This window comes from Ranitomeya variabilis, chromosome 7, assembly GCF_051348905.1.
Source record: "Ranitomeya variabilis isolate aRanVar5 chromosome 7, aRanVar5.hap1, whole genome shotgun sequence".
Classification (NCBI taxonomy): domain Eukaryota; kingdom Metazoa; phylum Chordata; class Amphibia; order Anura; family Dendrobatidae; genus Ranitomeya; species Ranitomeya variabilis.
The window spans coordinates 91781490-91795285 of NC_135238.1; the positions used below are offsets into that span (position 1 = coordinate 91781490).

Sequence of the window (13796 nt, forward strand, 5' to 3'; positions counted from 1 at the left end):
CATTGGCAGTCCCACAGTACAATGTGCCCAGCCGCTTTTACTTCAGCAGGCAAGCCGTCCCTGCCCTGCACAAGCATGTGGAGGGACACATAAAACACGCGCTACTGAACGCCGTCAGTAGCAAGGTCCACCTCACCACCGATGCGTGGACCAGTCAACATGGACAGGGGCGATACCTTTCCCTCACTGCCCATTGGGTTAATGTCGTTGAGCCGGGTACAGACCGTGCGAGTGGCGCAGGACGTGTCCTGCCCACTCCAAGGATTGCAGGAATCCATTCTGTACGCATTGACTCCTCCTCTTACACCAGTTCCTCAGAATCATCGCTGCAGGAGCCGTCACAGTCCACCTCCACATGGACCCGTGATGAACGTGTACCTGTTACGACCGACATGAGCACAGCCGTGGCCAAACGTCAACAGGCCGTGTTGAAATTAATTTTTTGGGGGAATCGTAGCCACACAGCGCAGGAGCTCTGGAATGCCATCAAGCAGGAGAGCGATGTGTGGTTTGTGCCAGCGAATCTCCAGCCAGGCATGGTAGTGTGTGATAATGGCCGAAATCTGGTGGCAGCTCTGGGCCTCGGCAACCTCACTCACATCCCATGTCTGGCACATGTGCTCAATTTGGTCGTGCAGAGCTTTTTGAGGGACTATCCGGATCTTGATGCACTGCTGCACAAGGTCCGCCTAGAGTGTGCTCACTTGCGGCGTTCCAGCACGGCAAAAGCGCGCATTGCGGCTCTGCAGCGCCGACACCGCCTGCCGGAACATCGCATCATATGTGACCTACCTACCAGGTGGAATTCCACGTTACATATGTTGGAGCGGTTGTGTGAGCAGCAGCAAGCTGTAATGGAGTACCAGCTGCTTCAGGCGCAAAGAAGTCGCAGTCAGCGCCGTACAGACTTCACAACCACAGAGTGGGCCACTATGAATGACGTCTGCCAGGTTTTGCGTCCCTTCGATTATTCCACGCGGATGGCGAGTGCAGATGATGCACTAGTCAGCATGACTGTCCCCCTTATCTGCCTGCTTGAAAAATCACTGCAAGCGCTAAGGGATGATGTTGTGGAAGAGGTGGAGGATGAGGATTCAGCATTTCCATCATCTTCTGGACAGTCAGCGCCACGTGGTTCCTCACAAACGCGTAGGCAGGGGACAGTTTGTGAGGAGGATGAGGAGGAGTCAATGGAGGAGGAAGACATCCGTCCAGAGGAGGGAGTTACACAATTGTCCAGTACTCAGTGTGTACAGCGAGGGTGGGGTGATGACGAGCGGGCAGAGATCACGCCTCCAGCAGGGGACAGCGTTTCTTGGGCAGTTGGCAGTCTGCAGCACATGGTGGATTACATGCTGCAGTGCCTGAGAAACGACCGCCGCATCGCCCACATTCTCAACATGTCTGATTATTGGGTGTTCACCCTCCTCGATCCTCGCTACCGGGACAACGTAGAAAGCCTCATCACACCGTTGAACCGGGAGCGAAAAATGCGGGAGTAACAAGACACACTGGTCAATTCAATCATCTTCTCCATTCCAACTGAGAGAAGTGCTGCTAGTGCATTCCAAAGCAGCTCAGTGCGTCCAGGCAGTGGTGGAGGCTCTGCACAAAGAGGGAGCAGAAGCAGTGCCTCTGCCCAAGGCAAGACCAGTATGGCCCAACTGTGGCACAGTTTTCTGTGCCCCCCACAAAAGTCTACACCATCACAGACGGCTCCAGTCAGCAGGAGGCAACGGTTCCGTCAGATGGTGACAGACTACATGTCTTGCCCTCTTGCTGTACTCCCAGACGGCTCTTCCCCTTTCAAGTTTTGGGTCTCAAAGCTGGATACATGGCCAGAGCTAAGCCAGTATGCATTGGAGGTGCTGTCTTGCCCTGCGGCCAGTGTATTATCGGAACGCGTCTTTAGTGCTGCAGGTGGTGTACTAACTGACCGTCGCATGCGACTATCCTCCGATAACGTTGACCGGCTTACTTTCCTGAAAATGAACAAGGCCTGGATCTCGCAGGAATTTGCCACTCCTCTTCCTGATTAAATAATTAGGTCACTGTATACGTTATCCAGGTCTCCTGTTGTGTTCATCTTTCTACCACCTGAACTTAAATTCCTGGGCTCCAACACCACCAGTTGAGGCTCAGAAGTGCCGTCTGCACAGTCAAAACATACGACCCAGTGTTATTGGGTTTCAGTAACGTCAGCTGATCCCCAGCTGTGTAGCCGGCAATGTGTCCTGCGACCGCCACGCTGACACAACAACTGAAATGTAAGGGAATCTGTCCCCCCCCCCAAGGCGTTTGTTACTGAAAGAGCCACCTTGTGCAGCAGTAATGCTGCACAAGGAAAAGGTAGCTATTTTTGTTTAGCTCCTTGCACACGCAGAACTTAGCACTTATAAAATGTGTCCACTGATACCGTAAAACCGTCCCGGAGGTGGTACTTTCCTTCGTAATATGACGCAGCACAGCCGTCATTCCTACCCCCCCGGCGCCGTGCCCCGGCTCCTCAGCGTTGTTTGATTCCGTCCCGGAGCCTGCGCTGTTATGTTATTCCGTGGCCAGGCACACTTAGCGCTGCCCGTCTTCTGGCATCATTTGGTGTCAGGCTGGCTGCGCCTGTGCGGCCGCACTGGCCGAGAGCCCGCCTCGCAGTGTCTTCTGATTTAATCCCACTGGGGACCTGGGATCCATGGACATGCGCAGTGCATATCTGAACCTCCACCTCTCACTCATCTCCATATGGCTTCTTCAGACTGTTCGGTGTCAGCTGGTCCCTAATAGCATGCCACGGCCGTGACACCGCACAGTCTTAAGAAGCCGTAGGGAGGGGAGTGAGAGGCGAGGATATGCACTGCGCATGGCCATGGATCCCAGGCCCCCAGTGGGATTAAATCAGAAGACACTGCGAGGCGGGCTCTCGGCCAGCACGGCCGCACAGGCGCAGCCAGCCTGACACCAAATGATGTCAGAAGATGGGCAGCGCTAAGTGTGCCTGGCCACGGGATAACATAACAGCGCAGGCTCCGGGACGGAATCAAACAAAGCTGAGGAGCCGGGGCACGGCGCCGGGGGGGGGGGTAGGAATGACGGCTGTGCTGCGTCATATTACGAAGGAAAGTCCCACCTCCGGGATGGTTTCACGGTTTCAGGGGACACATTTTATAAGTGTTTAGTTCTGTGTTTGCAAGGAGCATGATGAAAAGAGCCACCTTTTCCTTTTGCATCTTTTGTGCTGCACAAGCTGGCTCTTTCAGCTACAAACGCCTTGGGGGGGGGGGTTAAAGGTTCCCTTTCGACTTTCTCAGGCTTTGGCCTACATTGTGTTCCTCTGCTTTTCCACCTGTCCCTGGGCTCCAACACCGCTAGTTGCCGTCCAGAAGTGCTGTCCGCACAGTCCCAACAGTCGCTCCTCTGTTATTGGGGTTCAGTAACGTCAGCTGTTCCCCAGCTGTGTGTGTGGCAATCCCTCCTACCTCCTCCACCTCCTCCTCCTCCACCTGTCCCTGGGCTCCAACACCGCTAGTTGCCGTCCAGTAGTGCTGTACGCACAGTCAACAGTCCCTCCTCTGTTATTGGGGTTCAGTAACGTCAGCTGTTCCCCTGCTGTGTGTGTGGCAATCCCTCCTACCTCCTCCACCTCCTCCTCCTCCACCTGTCCCTGGGCTCCAACACCGCTAGTTGCCGTCCAGTAGTGCTGTACGCACAGTCAACAGTCCCTCCTCTGTTATTGGGGTTCAGTAACGTCAGCTGTTCCCCTGCTGTGTGTGTGGCAATCCCTCCTACCTCCTCCGCCTCCTCCTCCTCCACCTGTCCCTGGGCTCCAACACCGCTAGTTGCCGTCCAGTAGTGCTGTCCGCACAGTCCCAACAGTCGCTCCTCTGTTATTGGGGTTCAGTAACGTCAGCTGTTCCCCAGCTGTGTGTGTGGCAATTCCTCCTACCTCCTCCACCTCCTCCTTCTCCACCTGTCCCTGGGCTCCAACACCGCTAGTTGCCGTCCAGTAGTGCTGTACGCACAGTCAACAGTCCCTCCTCTGTTATTGGGGTTCAGTAACGTCAGCTGTTCCCCTGCTGTGTGTGTGGCAATCCCTCCTACCTCCTCCACCTCCTCCTCCTCCACCTGTCCCTGGGCTCCAACACCGCTAGTTGCCGTCCAGTAGTGCTGTACGCACAGTCAACAGTCCCTCCTCTGTTATTGGGGTTCAGTAACGTCAGCTGTTCCCCTGCTGTGTGTGTGGCAATCCCTCCTACCTCCTCCACCTCCTCCTCCTCCACCTGTCCCTGGGCTCCAACACCGCTAGTTGCCGTCCAGTAGTGCTGTACGCACAGTCAACAGTCCCTCCTCTGTTATTGGGGTTCAGTAACGTCAGCTGTTCCCCTGCTGTGTGTGTGGCAATCCCTCCTACCTCCTCCACCTCCTCCTCCTCCACCTGTCCCTGGGCTCCAACACCGCTAGTTGCCGTCCAGAAGTGCTGTACGCACAGTCAACAGTCCCTCCTCTGTTATTGGGGTTCAGTAACGTCAGCTGTTCCCCAGCTGTGTGTGTGGCAATCCCTCCTACCTCCTCCACCTCCTCCTCCTCCACCTGTCCCTGGGCTCCAACACCGCTAGTTGCCGTCCAGTAGTGCTGTCCGCACAGTCCCAACAGTCGCTCCTCTGTTATTGGGGTTCAGTAACGTCAGCTGTTCCCCAGCTGTGTGTGTGGCAATCCCTCCTACCTCCTCCACCTCCTCCTCCTCCACCTGTCCCTGGGCTCCAACACCGCTAGTTGCCGTCCAGTAGTGCTGTACGCACAGTCAACAGTCCCTCCTCTGTTATTGGGGTTCAGTAACGTCAGCTGTTCCCCTGCTGTGTGTGTGGCAATCCCTCCTACCTCCTCCACCTCCTCCTCCTCCACCTGTCCCTGGGCTCCAACACCGCTAGTTGCCGTCCAGTAGTGCTGTACGCACAGTCAACAGTCCCTCCTCTGTTATTGGGGTTCAGTAACGTCAGCTGTTCCCCTGCTGTGTGTGTGGCAATCCCTCCTACCTCCTCCACCTCCTCCTCCTCCACCTGTCCCTGGGCTCCAACACCGCTAGTTGCCGTCCAGTAGTGCTGTACGCACAGTCAACAGTCCCTCCTCTGTTATTGGGGTTCAGTAACGTCAGCTGTTCCCCAGCTGTGTGTGTGTGGCAATCCCTCCTACCTCCTCCACCTCCTCCTCCTCCACCTGTCCCTGGGCTCCAACACCGCTAGTTGCCGTCCAGTAGTGTTGTACGCACAGTCAACAGTCCCTCCTCTGTTATTGGGGTTCAGTAACGTCAGCTGTTCCCCTGCTGTGTGTGTGGCAATCCCTCCTACCTCCTCCACCTCCTCCTCCTCCACCTGTCCCTGGGCTCCAACACCGCTAGTTGCCGTCCAGAAGTGCTGTACGCACAGTCAACAGTCCCTCCTCTGTTATTGGGGTTCAGTAACGTCAGCTGTTCCCCAGCTGTGTGTGTGGCAATCCCTCCTACCTCCTCCACCTCCTCCTCCTCCACCTGTCCCTGGGCTCCAACACCGCTAGTTGCCGTCCAGTAGTGCTGTACGCACAGTCAACAGTCCCTCCTCTGTTATTGGGGTTCAGTAACGTCAGCTGTTCCCCAGCTGTGTGTGTGGCAATCCCTCCTACCTCCTCCACCTCCTCCTCCTCCACCTGTCCCTGGGCTCCAACACCGCTAGTTGCCGTCCAGAAGTGCTGTACGCACAGTCAACAGTCCCTCCTCTGTTATTGGGGTTCAGTAACGTCAGCTGTTCCCCTGCTGTGTGTGTGGCAATCCCTCCTACCTCCTCCTACCTCCTCCTCCTCCACCTGTCCCTGGGCTCCAACACCGCTAGTTGCCGTCCAGAAGTGCTGTACGCACAGTCAACAGTCCCTCCTCTGTTATTGGGGTTCAGTAACATCAGCTGTTCCCCTGCTGTGTGTGTGGCAATCCCTCCTACCTCCTCCTACCTCCTCCTCCTCCACCTGTCCCTGGGCTCCAACACCGCTAGTTGCCATCCAGAAGTGCTGTACGCACAGAGCCAAACACCTCGCCAATGTGTTAGTGGGGTTCAGCACCGCCAGCTGTTCCCTGTGTATACGGCAACGTGTACTGCGACCGCCACGCAGGCACAACAAGTTAAATTTAAGGGAACCTGTCCCCCCCCCCCCCAGGCATTTGTTACTGAAGGAGCCACCTTGTGCAGCAGTAATGATGCAAAGGGAAAAAGTGCCTCTTTTCGTGGTGCTCCTTGCACATGCTGAACCTAACACTTATGAAATGTGTCCCCACACACCGTTAAACCGTCCGGTAGGTGGAACTTTCCTTTGTCGTGTGGCGCAGCACAGCCATCATTGTTACCCCCTTGGCGCCGTGCGCCGCCTCCTCGGCGTTGTTTGAATCTGTCCCGGAGCGCTTTTTCAGACTGTGCGGTGTCAGCTGATCCCTAATAGCATGCCACGGCCGTGACACCGCACAGTCTGAAGAAGCCATAAGGAGGGGAGTGAGAGGCGAGGATATGCACTGCGCATGGCCACGGATCCCAGGCCCGCGGTGGGATTACATTAGACGACACTGCGAGGCGGGATCTCGGCCAGCGCACCCGCACAGGCGCAGCCAGCCTGACACCAAATGATGTCAGAAGACGGGCAGCGCAACATGTGTGCATGGCCAAGGGCTAACCTAACAGCGCAGGCTCCGGGACAGATTCAAACAACGCTGAGGAGGCGGCGCACGGCGCCAAGGGGGTAAAAATGATGGCTGTGCTGCGTCACACGACAAAGGAAAGTTCCACCTACCGGACGGTTTAACGGTGTGTGGGGACACATTTCATAAGTGTTAGGTTCAGCATGTGCAAGGACCATAATTAAAAGAGCTAAGTTTACCTTTTCCAGCATTAGTGCTGTACACAATGGCTCTTTCAGCTACAAACGCCTGGGGGGGGGGGGGTTAAAGGTTTCCTTTCAACTTGCTCCAGTGCAGGCTTCGGCCTACACTCCGCTCCCCCTGCTCCTCCGGCTGACCCTGGGCTCTAACACCGCCAGTTTTGGCCCAGATGTGCTAGCTGCACAGAGAAAAACACCAGCCAATGTGTCAGTGGGGTTCAGCACCGCCAGCTGTTCCCCTGCTGTGTAGCCGGCAACGTGTCCTGCGACCGCCACGCAGACACAAGAACTGAAATTGAAGGGAACCTGTCCCCCCTCCCCCAGGTGTTTCTATGTTTTACAGCCACCTTGTACAGCAGTAATGCTGCATGTGTGCAAGGTGGCTCAGAAACTTATTTTCCTTGCACTCGTGGAACTGAACACGTCTAAAATGTGTCCTCTGTGACCATTAAATGTCCCTCAGGTGTGATTTTCCTTTGTATTGACACGCAACAAGCTCCTTGGTAACGCTGCCCGTCTTCTGGCATCATTGTTTGGCTGGGTGCGCCTCTGCGGCCGCCTTGCCCCACACAACGCCCCTCGGTGTCTTATTTATTGGGACTGCGAGGGTGTGATTGATGGGCATGATCAGTGCATCAGTTCGCCTGTCCCTCATCTCCTTCCGCCTTCTTCAGACTGTGCGGCTTCATGGCCGTGGCATGCGATAAGGGATCAGATGACGCCGCACAGTCTGAAGCGGGTGTAAGGACCCGAGTGTGAGAGGCAAACATATGTGCTGCGCCAGGCCCTGAATCCCAGCCCCGCAGTGTTTTAACAATGTTAAGACACTGCGGGGCTGGGATTCATGGTCATCGCGAACCGCACCGGCCGACATTAAATGATGTCAGAAGATGGGCAGCGCTAACAGCGCTAGGCCAGGGGATAACACGACAGCGCAGACTCCTGTACAGCAAATAACAACGCTCAGGAGGCTGCACCCAGCACCAAGGTGGGATTCTTGACATCTGTGCTGCGTCTCATTACAAAGGGAACTCGCGCCTCCAACACAGTTTGACTGTATAAAGGGCTAAATGTTATACGTGTTTCATTCAGCGTGTGCAAGGAGCAAAATTAAAAGAGCAACCTTTGACTTGTGCAGCACTACTGCTGCATAAGCTGTGGCTCTTCTACTTTGTAATCCCTGAGGGGGGGTTAAAGGTTACCTTTGAAATTGGTTAAATTAGGCTTCGGCCTACACTCTGCTCCCCCTGCAGAGCCCGGGCTCCAACACCGCCAGTTGGGGCCCGGTACTGCTAGCTGCACAGAGAAAAACACCAGCCAATGTGTCAGTGGGGTTCAGCACCGCCAGCTGTTCCCCTGCTGTGCAGCCGGCAACGTGTCCTGCAACTGCCACGCAGGCACAACAGACCCAAAGCTGCCGCCAGTGCAGGCTTCGGCCTACACTCTGCTCCCTCTCCTCCTCCTGCTGACCCCGGGCTCTAACACCGCCAGTTGGGGCCCGGTACTGCTAGCTGCACAGAGAAAAACACCAGCCAATGTGTCAGTGGGGTTCAGCACCGCCAGCTGTTCCCCTGCTGTGCAGCCGGCATCGTGTCCTGCAAAAGCCACGCAGACACCAGAACTGAAATTGAAGGGAACCTGTCCCCCCTCCCCCAGGCGTTTGTACGTTGTACAGCCACCTTGTACAGCAGGAATGCTGCATGTGTGCAAGGTGGCTCATAAACGTATTCTCCTCGCACATGTGGAACTGAAAACACGTCTAAAATGTGTCCTCTGTGTGACCATTTAACCGTCCCGGTGGTGTGACTTTCCTTTGTAATGACACGCTGCAACCCCCTTGGTAGCGCTGCCCGTCTTCTGGCATCATTGTTTGGCTGCCTGCGCCTCTGCGGCCGCCCTGCCCCACACAACGCCCCTCGGTGTCTTATTTATTGGGACTGCGAGGGTGTGATTGATGGGCATGATCAGTGCATCAGTTCGCCTGTCCCTCATCTCCTTCCACCTTCTTCAGACTGTGCGGCTTCATGGCCGTGGCATGCGATAAGGGATCAGATGACGCCGCACAGTCTGAAGCGGGTGTAAGGACCCGAGTGTGAGAGGCGAACATATGTGCTGCGCCAGGCCCTGAATCCCAGCCCCGCAGTGTTTTAACAATGTTAAGACACTGCAGGGCTGGGATTCATGGTCATCGCGAACCGCACCGGCCGACATTAAATGATGTCAGAAGATGGGCAGCGCTAACAGCGCTAGGCCAGGGGATAACACGACAGCGCAGACTCCTGTACAGCAAATAACAACGCTCAGGAGGCTGCACCCAGCACCAAGGTGGGATTCTTGACATCTGTGCTGCGTCTCATTACAAAGGGAACTCGCGCCTCCAACACAGTTTGACTGTATAAAGGGCTAAATGTTATACGTGTTTCATTCAGCGTGTGCAAGGAGCAAAATTAAAAGAGCAACCTTTGACTTGTGCAGCACTACTGCTGCATAAGCTGTGGCTCTTCTACTTTGTAATCCCTGAGGGGGGGTTAAAGGTTACCTTTGAAATTGGTTAAATTAGGCTTCGGCCTACACTCTGCTCCCCCTGCAGAGCCCGGGCTCCAACACCGCCAGTTGGGGCCCGGTACTGCTAGCTGCACAGAGAAAAACACCAGCCAATGTGTCAGTGGGGTTCAGCACCGCCAGCTGTTCCCCTGCTGTGCAGCCGGCATCGTGTCCTGCAAAAGCCACGCAGACACCAGAACTGAAATTGAAGGGAACCTGTCCCCCCTCCCCCAGGCGTTTGTACGTTGTACAGCCACCTTGTACAGCGGTAATGCTGCATGTGTGCAAGGTGGCTCATAAACGTATTCTCCTCGCACATGTGGAACTGAAAACACGTCTAAAATGTGTCCTCTGTGTGACCATTTAACCGTCCCGGTGGTGTGACTTTCCTTTGTAATGACACGCTGCAACCCCCTTGGTAGTGCTGCCCGTCTTCTGGCATCATTGTTTGGCTGCCTGCGCCTCTGCGGCCGCCCTGCCCCACATAACGCCCCTCGGTGTCTTATTTATTGGGACTGCGAGGGTGTGATTGATGGGCATGATCAGTGCATCAGTTCGCCTGTCCCTCATCTCCTTCCGCCTTCTTCAGACTGTGCGGCTTCATGGCCGTGGCATGTGATAAGGGATCAGATGACGCCGCACAGTCTGAAGCGGGTGTAAGGACCCGAGTGTGAGAGGCGAACATATGTGCTGCGCCAGGCCCTGAATCCCAGCCCCGCAGTGTTTTAACAATGTTAAGACACTGCGGGGCTGGGATTCATGGTCATCGCGAACCGCACCGGCCGACATTAAATGATGTCAGAAGATGGGCAGCGCTAACAGCGCTAGGCCAGGGGATAACACGACAGCGCAGACTCCTGTACAGCAAATAACAACGCTCAGGAGGCTGCACCCAGCACCAAGGTGGGATTCTTGACATCTGTGCTGCGTCTCATTACAAAGGGAACTCGCGCCTCCAACACAGTTTGACTGTATAAAGGGCTAAATGTTATACGTGTTTCATTCAGCGTGTGCAAGGAGCAAAATTAAAAGAGCAACCTTTGATTTGTGCAGCACTACTGCTGCATAAGCTGTGGGTCTTCTACTTTGTAACCCCTGAGGGGGGGTTAAAGGTTACCTTTGAAATTGGTTCAATTAGGCTTCGGCCTACACTCTGCTCCCCCTGCAGAGCCCGGGCTCCAACACCGCCAGTTGGGGCCCGGTACTGCTAGCTGCACAGAGAAGAACACCAGCCAATGTGTCAGTGGGGTTCAGCACCGCCAGCTGTTCCCCTGCTGTGCAGCCGGCAACGTGTCCTGCAACTGCCACGCAGGCACAACAGACCCAAAGCTGCCGCCAGTGCAGGCTTCGGCCTACACTCTGCTCCCTCTCCTCCTCCTGCTGACCCCGGGCTCTAACACCGCCAGTTGGGGCCCGGTACTGCTAGCTGCACAGAGAAAAACACCAGCCAATGTGTCAGTGGGGTTCAGCACCGCCAGCTGTTCCCCTGCTGTGCAGCCACCTTGTACAGCGGTAATGCTGCATGTGTGCAAGGTGGCTCATAAACGTATTCTCCTCGCACATGTGGAACTGAAAACACGTCTAAAATGTGTCCTCTGTGTGACCATTTAACCGTCCCGGTGGTGTGACTTTCCTTTGTAATGACACGCTGCAACCCCCTTGGTAGCGCTGCCCGTCTTCTGGCATCATTGTTTGGCTGCCTGCGCCTCTGCGGCCGCCCTGCCCCACACAACGCCCCTCGGTGTCTTATTTATTGGGACTGCGAGGGTGTGATTGATGGGCATGATCAGTGCATCAGTTCGCCTGTCCCTCATCTCCTTCCGCCTTCTTCAGACTGTGCGGCTTCATGGCCGTGGCATGTGATAAGGGATCAGATGACGCCGCACAGTCTGAAGCGGGTGTAAGGACCCGAGTGTGAGAGGCGAACATATGTGCTGCGCCAGGCCCTGAATCCCAGCCCCGCAGTGTTTTAACAATGTTAAGACACTGCGGGGCTGGGATTCATGGTCATCGCGAACCGCACCGGCCGACATTAAATGATGTCAGAAGATGGGCAGCGCTAACAGCGCTAGGCCAGGGGATAACACGACAGCGCAGACTCCTGTACAGCAAATAACAACGCTCAGGAGGCTGCACCCAGCACCAAGGTGGGATTCTTGACATCTGTGCTGCGTCTCATTACAAAGGGAACTCGCGCCTCCAACACAGTTTGACTGTATAAAGGGCTAAATGTTATACGTGTTTCATTCAGCGTGTGCAAGGAGCAAAATTAAAAGAGCAACCTTTGATTTGTGCAGCACTACTGCTGCATAAGCTGTGGGTCTTCTACTTTGTAACCCCTGAGGGGGGGTTAAAGGTTACCTTTGAAATTGGTTCAATTAGGCTTCGGCCTACACTCTGCTCCCCCTGCAGAGCCCGGGCTCCAACACCGCCAGTTGGGGCCCGGTACTGCTAGCTGCACAGAGAAGAACACCAGCCAATGTGTCAGTGGGGTTCAGCACCGCCAGCTGTTCCCCTGCTGTGCAGCCGGCAACGTGTCCTGCAACTGCCACGCAGGCACAACAGACCCAAAGCTGCCGCCAGTGCAGGCTTCGGCCTACACTCTGCTCCCTCTCCTCCTCCTGCTGACCCCGGGCTCTAACACCGCCAGTTGGGGCCCGGTACTGCTAGCTGCACAGAGAAAAACACCAGCCAATGTGTCAGTGGGGTTCAGCACCGCCAGCTGTTCCCCTGCTGTGCAGCCGGCATCGTGTCCTGCAAAAGCCACGCAGACACCAGAACTGAAATTGAAGGGAACCTGTCCCCCCTCCCCCAGGCGTTTGTACGTTGTACAGCCACCTTGTACAGCGGTAATGCTGCATGTGTGCAAGGTGGCTCATAAACGTATTCTCCTCGCACATGTGGAACTGAAAACACGTCTAAAATGTGTCCTCTGTGTGACCATTTAACCGTCCCGGTGGTGTGACTTTCCTTTGTAATGACACGCTGCAACCCCCTTGGTAGCGCTGCCCGTCTTCTGGCATCATAGTTTGGCTGCCTGCGCCTCTGCGGCCGCCCTGCCCCACACAACGCCCCTCGGTGTCTTATTTATTGGGACTGCGAGGGTGTGATTGATGGGCATGATCAGTGCATCAGTTCGCCTGTCCCTCATCTCCTTCCGCCTTCTTCAGACTGTGCGGCTTCATGGCCGTGGCATGCGATAAGGGATCAGATGACGCCGCACAGTCTGAAGCGGGTGTAAGGACCCGAGTGTGAGAGGCGAACATATGTGCTGCGCCAGGCCCTGAATCCCAGCCCCGCAGTGTTTTAACAATGTTAAGACACTGCGGGGCTGGGATTCATGGTCATCGCGAACCGCACCGGCCGACATTAAATGATGTCAGAAGATGGGCAGCGCTAACAGCGCTAGGCCAGGGGATAACACGACAGCGCAGACTCCTGTACAGCAAATAACAACGCTCAGGAGGCTGCACCCAGCACCAAGGTGGGATTCTTGACATCTGTGCTGCGTCTCATTACAAAGGGAACTCGCGCCTCCAACACAGTTTGACTGTATAAAGGGCTAAATGTTATACGTGTTTCATTCAGCGTGTGCAAGGAGCAAAATTAAAAGAGCAACCTTTGACTTGTGCAGCACTACTGCTGCATAAGCTGTGGCTCTTCTACTTTGTAACCCCTGAGGGGGGGTTAAAGGTTACCTTTGAAATTGGTTCAATTAGGCTTCGGCCTACACTCTGCTCCCCCTGCAGAGCCCGGGCTCCAACACCGCCAGTTGGGGCCCGGTACTGCTAGCTGCACAGAGAAAAACACCAGCCAATGTGTCAGTGGGGTTCAGCACCGCCAGCTGTTCCCCTGCTGTGCAGCCGGCATCGTGTCCTGCAAAAGCCACGCAGACACCAGAACTGAAATTGAAGGGAACCTGTCCCCCCTCCCCCAGGCGTTTGTACGTTGTACAGCCACCTTGTACAGCGGTAATGCTGCATGTGTGCAAGGTGGCTCATAAACGTATTCTCCTCGCACATGTGGAACTGAAAACACATCTAAAATGTGTCCTCTGTGTGACCATTTAACCGTCCCGGTGGTGTGACTTTCCTTTGTAATGACACGCTGCAACCCCCTTGGTAGCGCTGCCCGTCTTCTGGCATCATAGTTTGGCTGCCTGCGCCTCTGCGGCCGCCCTGCCCCACACAACGCCCCTCGGTGTCTTATTTATTGGGACTGCGAGGGTGTGATTGATGGGCATGATCAGTGCATCAGTTCGCCTGTCCCTCATCTCCTTCCGCCTTCTTCAGACTGTGCGGCTTCATGGCCGTGGCATGCGATAAGGGATCAGATGACGCCGCACAGTCTGAAGCGGGTGTAAGGAC

General features: G+C 55.5%; 1 protein-coding gene across 1 annotated transcript in view; it reads right to left on the bottom strand.

Moving 5' to 3' along the window:
• LOC143786152 (growth/differentiation factor 8-like) overlaps positions 1–13796 on the bottom strand; it is a 323945-nt gene that overhangs the window by 269950 nt on the left and 40199 nt on the right. The gene's annotated exons all lie outside the window — the stretch shown is intronic.